Below are 7,261 nucleotides of genomic sequence, written 5' to 3' on the forward strand. Positions count from 1 at the left end.
TTCAACCCCTGGGAGTGTGATGTGGCACTCCGCGTCTGTCCTCTGTGGTCTGTGAAATGTTACTGTAAAAAGAGCTTCACTGTGTGACTGACACTCTGTGCGTGTGAGGGAATGTTAAGGAGGGAGTATCTGATCCGTGCAGTGTGTGTTAGGATGGTGTGGAAGTGCTTCACTCTGCCTGAGAACGCGTTGTGTGTTGAAATGTTGTGGAGGGAGAGACACTCTTTGTCTAATGCCGCGATTTTATGATGTGTTGGTGTGGAAGCAATTTTGTTCAGTGTCTAACTCGGCGTGCATGTCCGGCACTGTGTTTTGGGATCTTCACTCTGTGTCTGATCCCGGGAATGTGTTTTGGGAGAGTGTTTTGGGAACTCCTCTGTACGTCTGTTTGATCGGAGGAGGCAGAGGGAGCGACACACTGTCTCTGACCCGGCGAGTCTGAGTGATCGGACGTTTCGCACTTTACCACTGAACCCATAGGTATGTGATGGGACGGTGTGGAGGGAGATTCACTCTGTGTCTGACCCCGGGAGTGTGAGATGGGACGGTGTAGAGGGAGATTCACTCTGTGTCTGAGCCCGAGAGTGTGTGATGGGACGGTGTGGAGGGAGACTCACTCTGTGTCTGACCCCTGGAGTGTGTGATGGGACGGTGCGGAGGGAGATTCACTCTGTGTCTGACCCCGGGAGTGTGTGATGGGACGGTGTGGAGGGAGACTCACTCTGTGTCTGACCCCGGGAGTGTGTGATGGGACGGTGTGGAGAGAGATTCACTCTGTGTCTGACCCCGGGAGTATGTGATGGGACGGTTTGGAAGGAGATTCACTCTGTGTCTGACCCCGGGAGTGTGAGATGGGACGGTGTAGAGGGAGATTCACTCTGTGTCTGACGCCGGGAGTGTGTGATGGGACGGTGTGGAGGGAGATTCACTCTGTGTCTGACCCCGGGAGTGTGTGATGGGACGGTGTGGAGGGAGATTCACTCTGTGTCTGACCCCGGGAGTGTGTGATGGGACGGTGTGGAGGGAGACTCACTCTGTGTCTGACCCCTGGAGTGTGTGATGGGACGGTGTGGAGGGAGATTCACTCTGTGTCTACCCCCGGGGGTGTGTGTGATGGGACGGTGTGGAGGGAGACTCACTCTGTGCTTGTCCCAGGGATTGTGTGATGGGACGCTGTGGAGGGAGATTCAGTGTGTGCGACCCCGGGAATGTGTAATGCGACGGTGTGGAGGTAGATTCACTCTGTGTCTGATCCCAGGAGTGTGTGATGGGACTGTGTGGATGGAGATTCACTCAGTGTCTGACCCCGGGTGTGTGTGCTGGGAAGCTGTGGAGGGAGATTTACTCGGTGTCTGATCCCGGGAGTGTGTGATGGGACAGTGTGGAGGGAGATTGTGTCTAAATCCGGGAGTGTGTGATGGGACTGTGTGGAGGGAGGTTAACTCTGTGTCTTTCTTTCTTTTTACAATAATTTTATTCAGAAGTAAAAAAAAAGATTTACAGAGTGCAACACATAGATACACCTCAGCATAACGTGTACATTCATATATTGTAATAAAATTAATCAACATGTTTCAGCATAACACATAAAGGTATACCACTCTGCAATCAAAAATTTTAAGTTAGGTCATACATCATAAAAGAAAAATTTGAATACATAAAAAATTCAACCCCTACCAACTACCAAAAAAAAAAGCTGAGGGATATAAATGGATAATTAGAAAAAAAAACATTCACTTAAGAAGAGAAGATAAAAATATGCATAAAAGTCTGTGCACTGTTAAAATTTATAAATTGGTAATGTAATTTAGGAAAGGTCCCCAAATATCATAAAACAATTGTTTCCAATTTAAGACTGCGCAGCGGAACTTTTCTAAATTTAAATACGACATAATATCACGTAGCCATTGAAGATGTGTAGGATGGGTAAACGCCTTCCATTTAGGCAAGATTGCGTTTCTTGCTAAAACAGAGATAAATACTAAAACCTTTAGGTTAGGAGTATTTAACATCATATTTTTATTTGTAATAATACCAAACAAGGCAGTCAGGGGATTTGGGTCAAATAGGACCCTAAAAGGTTTGGCGGGAAGGTATGAAATACTTCCCGCCAAAACATTTCAATTTTAGGGCAAAAACAAAACATATGAATTAAAGAGGCATCAGCAGATTTGCATTTATTACAAAGTGGTGAAACATCCGGCTAAAAACTGGAGAGCTTCTGTTTAGAAATGTAAGCTCTATGAAACTCCTTCAATTGTAGGAGAGAATGACGAGCACAGAAAGATGATTTATTAACCCGTTTAAGAATGTTTTTTCCATCTAGCATCAGAAATCTGACTCTGTGTCTGACCACGGGAGTGTGTGATGGGACGGTGTGGAGGGAGATTCATTCTGTGTCTGACTACGGGAGTGTGTGATGGGACGGTGTGGAGGGAGATTCACTCTGTGTCTGACCCCGGGAGTGTGTGATGGGACGGTGTGGAGGGAGATTCACTCTGTGTCTGACCCCGGGAGTGTGTGATGGGACGGAGTGGAGGGAGATTCACTCTGTGTCTGACCCCGGGAGTGTGTGATGGGACGGTGTGGAGGGAGATTCACTCTGGGTCTGACCCCGGGAGTGTGTGATTGGACGGTGTGGTGGGAGATTCACTCTGTGTCTAACCCCGGGAGTGTGTGATGGGACGGTGTGAAGGGAGATTCACTCTGTGTCTGACCCCGGGAGTGTGTGATGGGACGGTGTGGTGGGAGATTCACTCTGTGTCTGACCTCGGGGGTGTGTGATGGGACGGTGTGGAGGGAGACTCACTCTGTGTCTGACCCCTGGAGTGTGTGATGGGACGGTGTGGAGAGAGATTCACTCTGTGTCTGACCCCTGGAGTGTGTGATGGGACGGTGTGCAGGGAGTTTCACACTTTGTCTGACCCCGTGAGTGTGTGATAGGACGGTGTGGAGGGAACTTCTCTCTCTGTCAAACCCTGGGTGTGCATAATGTGACGGTGTGGACTGCTCTTCATTCCGTGTCTGATTCAGTGTGTTTGCGTTGAGGTGCTATGTAGGGAGCATCAACATTTGATGTCTGACATCTGATGGGAGAGTGCAATCATATTCTCACACTTCGTTCAACCCCTGGGAGTGTGATGTGGCACTCCGCGTCTGTCCTCTGTGGTCTGTGAAATGTTACTGTAAAAAGAGCTTCACTGTGTGACTGACACTCTGTGCGTGTGAGGGAATGTTACGGAGGGAGTATCTGATCCGTGGAGTGTGTGTTAGGATGGTGTGGAAGTGCTTCACTCTGTGCCTGAGAACGCGTTGTGTGTTGAAATGTTGTGGAGGGAGAGACACTCTTTGTCTAACGCCGCGATTTTATGATGTGTTGGTGTGGAAGCAATTTTGTTCAGTGTCTAACTCGGCGTGCATGTCCGGCACTGTGTTTTGGGATCTTCACTCTGTGTCTGATCCCGGGAATGTGTTTTGGGAACTCCTCTGTCCGTCTGTTTGAGGCAGAGGGAGCGACACACTGTCTCTGACCCGGCGAGTCTGAGTGATCGGACGATTTGCACTTTACCACTGAACCCATAGGTATGTGATGGGACGGTGTGGAGGGAGATTCACTCTGTGTCTGACCCCGGGAGTGTGTGATGGGACGGTGTGGAGGGAGACTGTGTCTGACCCCTAGAATGTGTGATGGGACGGTGTGGAGAGAGATTCACTCTGTGTCTGACCACGGGAGTGTGAGATGGGACGCTGTGGAGGGAGATTCACACTGTGTCTGACACCGGGAGTGTGTGATGGGACGGTGTGAAGGGAGATTCACTCTGTGTCTGACCCCGGGAGTGTGTGATGGGACGGTGTGGAGGGAGATTCACTCTGTGTCTGACCCCGGGAGTTTGTGATGGGACGGTGTGGAGGGAGACTCACTCTGTGTCTGACCCCTGGAGTGTGTGATGGGACGGTGTGGAGGGAGATTCACTCTGTGTCTGACTCCGGGAGTGTGTGATGGGACGGTGTGGAGGGAGATTCACTCTGGGTCTGACCCCGGGAGTGTGTGATGGGACGGTGTGGAGTGGGAGATTCACTCTGTGTCTGACCTCGGGGGTGTGTGATGGGACGGTGTGGAGGGAGACTCACTCTGTGTCTGACCCCTGGAGTGTGTGATGGGACGGTGTGGAGAGAGATTCACTCTGTGTCTGACCCCGTGAGTGTGTGATAGGACGGTGTGGAGGGAACTTCTCTCTCTGTCAAACCCTGGGTGTGCATAATGTGACGGTGTGGACTGCTCTTCATTCCGTGTCTGATTCAGTGTGTTTGCGTTGAGGTGCTATGTAGGGAGCATCAACATTTGATGTCTGACATCTGATGGGAGAGTGCAATCATATTCTCACACTTCGTTCAACCCCTGGGAGTGTGATGTGGCACTCCGCGTCTGTCCTCTGTGGTCTGTGAAATGTTACTGTAAAAAGAGCTTCACTGTGTGACTGACACTCTGTGCGTGTGAGGGAATGTTACGGAGGGAGTATCTGATCCGTGGAGTGTGTGTTAGGATGGTGTGGAAGTGCTTCACTCTGTGCCTGAGAACGCGTTGTGTGTTGAAATGTTGTGGAGGGAGAGACACTCTTTGTCTAACGCCGCGATTTTATGATGTGTTGGTGTGGAAGCAATTTTGTTCAGTGTCTAACTCGGCGTGCATGTCCGGCACTGTGTTTTGGGATCTTCACTCTGTGTCTGATCCCAGGAATGTGTTTTGGGAACTCCTCTGTCCGTCTGTTTGAGGCAGAGGGAGCGACACACTGTCTCTGACCCGGCGAGTCTGAGTGATCGGACGATTTGCACTTTACCACTGAACCCATAGGTATGTGATGGGACGGTGTGGAGGGAGATTCACTCTGTGTCTGACCCCGGGAGTGTGTGATGGGACGGTGTGGAGGGAGACTGTGTCTGACCCCTAGAATGTGTGATGGGACGGTGTGGAGAGAGATTCACTCTGTGTCTGACCACGGGAGTGTGAGATGGGACGCTGTGGAGGGAGATTCACACTGTGTCTGACACCGGGAGTGTGTGATGGGACGGTGTGAAGGGAGATTCACTCTGTGTCTGACCCCGGGAGTGTGTGATGGGACGGTGTGGAGGGAGATTCACTCTGTGTCTGACCCCGGGAGTTTGTGATGGGACGGTGTGGAGGGAGACTCACTCTGTGTCTGACCCCTGGAGTGTGTGATGGGACGGTGTGGAGGGAGATTCACTCTGGGTCTGACCCCGGGAGTGTGTGATGGGACGGTGTGGAGTGGGAGATTCACTCTGTGTCTGACCTCGGGGGTGTGTGATGGGACGGTGTGGAGGGAGACTCACTCTGTGTCTGACCCCTGGAGTGTGTGATGGGACGGTGTGGAGAGAGATTCACTCTGTGTCTGACCCCGTGAGTGTGTGATAGGACGGTGTGGAGGGAACTTCTCTCTCTGTCAAACCCTGGGTGTGCATAATGTGACGGTGTGGACTGCTCTTCATTCCGTGTCTGATTCAGTGTGTTTGCGTTGAGGTGCTATGTAGGGAGCATCAACATTTGATGTCTGACATCTGATGGGAGAGTGCAATCATATTCTCACACTTCGTTCAACCCCTGGGAGTGTGATGTGGCACTCCGCGTCTGTCCTCTGTGGTCTGTGAAATGTTACTGTAAAAAGAGCTTCACTGTGTGACTGACACTCTGTGCGTGTGAGGGAATGTTACGGAGGGAGTATCTGATCCGTGGAGTGTGTGTTAGGATGGTGTGGAAGTGCTTCACTTTGTGCCTGAGAACGCGTTGTGTGTTGAAATGTTGTGGAGGGAGAGACACTCTTTGTCTAACGCCGCGATTTTATGATGTGTTGGTGTGGAAGCAATTTTGTTCAGTGTCTAACTCGGCGTGCATGTCCGGCACTGTGTTTTGGGATCTTCACTCTGTGTCTGATCCCGGGAATGTGTTTTGGGAAATCCTCGGTACGTCTGGTTGAGGCAGAGGGAGCGACACACTGTCTCTGACCCGGCGAGTCTGAGTGATCGGACGATTCGCACTTTACCACTGAACCCATAGGTATGTGATGGGACGGTGTGGAGGGAGATTCACTCTGTGTCTGACCCCGGGAGTGTGTGATGGGACGGTGTGGAGGGAGACTGTGTCTGACCCCTAGAATGTGTGATGGGACGGTGTGGAGAGAGATTCACTCTGTGTCTGACCCCGGGAGTGTGAGATGGGACGCTGTGGAGGGAGATTCACACTGTGTCTAACACCGGGAGTGTGTGATGGGACGGTGTGAAGGGAGATTCACTCTGTGTCTGACCCCGGGAGTGTGTGATCGGACGGTGTGGAGGGAGATTCACTCTGTGTCTGACCCCGGGAGTTTGTGATGGGACGGTGTGGAGGGAGACTCACTCTGTGTCTGACCCCTGGAGTGTGTGATGGGACGATGTGGAGGGAGATTCACTCTGTGTCTGACCCCGGGAGTGTGTGATGGGACGGAGTGGAGGGAGATTCACTCTGTGTCTGACCCCGGTAGTGTGTGATGGGACGGTGTGGAGGAAGTTTGTCTCTGTGTCTGACCCCGGGAGTGTGTGATGGGACGGTGTGGAGGGAGATTCACTCTGTGTCTGACCTCGGGAGTGTGTGATGGGACGGTGTGGAGGGAGATTCACTCTGGGTCTGACCCCGGGAGTGTGTGATGGGACGGTGTGGAGTGGGATTTACTCTGTGTCTGACCCCTGGAGTGTGTGATTGGACGGTGTGGTGGGAGATTCACTCTGTGTCTGACCCCGGGAGTGTGTGATGGGACGGTGTGAAGGGAGATTCACTCTGTGTCTGACCCCGGGAGTGTGTGATGGGACGGTGTGGTGGGAGATTCACTCTGTGTCTGACCTCGGGGGTGTGTGATGTGACGGTGTGGAGGGAGACTCACTCTGTGTCTGACCCCTGGAGTGTGTGATGGGACGGTGTGGAGAGAGATTCACTCTGTGTCTGACCCCTGGAGTGTGTGATGGGACGGTGTGGAGGGAGTTTCACACTTTGTCTGACCCCGTGAGTGTGTGATAGGACGGTGTGGAGGGAACTTCTCTCTCTGTCAAACCCTGGGTGTGCATAATGTGACGGTGTGGACTGCTCTTCATTCCGTGTCTGATTCAGTGTGTTTGCGTTGAGGTGCTATGTAGGGAGCATCAACATTTGATGTCTGACATCTGATGGGAGAGTGCAATCATATTCTCACACTTCGTTCAACCCCTGGGAGTGTGA

This window comes from Hypanus sabinus, unplaced genomic scaffold (genome assembly GCF_030144855.1).
Source record: "Hypanus sabinus isolate sHypSab1 unplaced genomic scaffold, sHypSab1.hap1 scaffold_788, whole genome shotgun sequence".
NCBI lineage: Eukaryota > Metazoa > Chordata > Chondrichthyes > Myliobatiformes > Dasyatidae > Hypanus > Hypanus sabinus.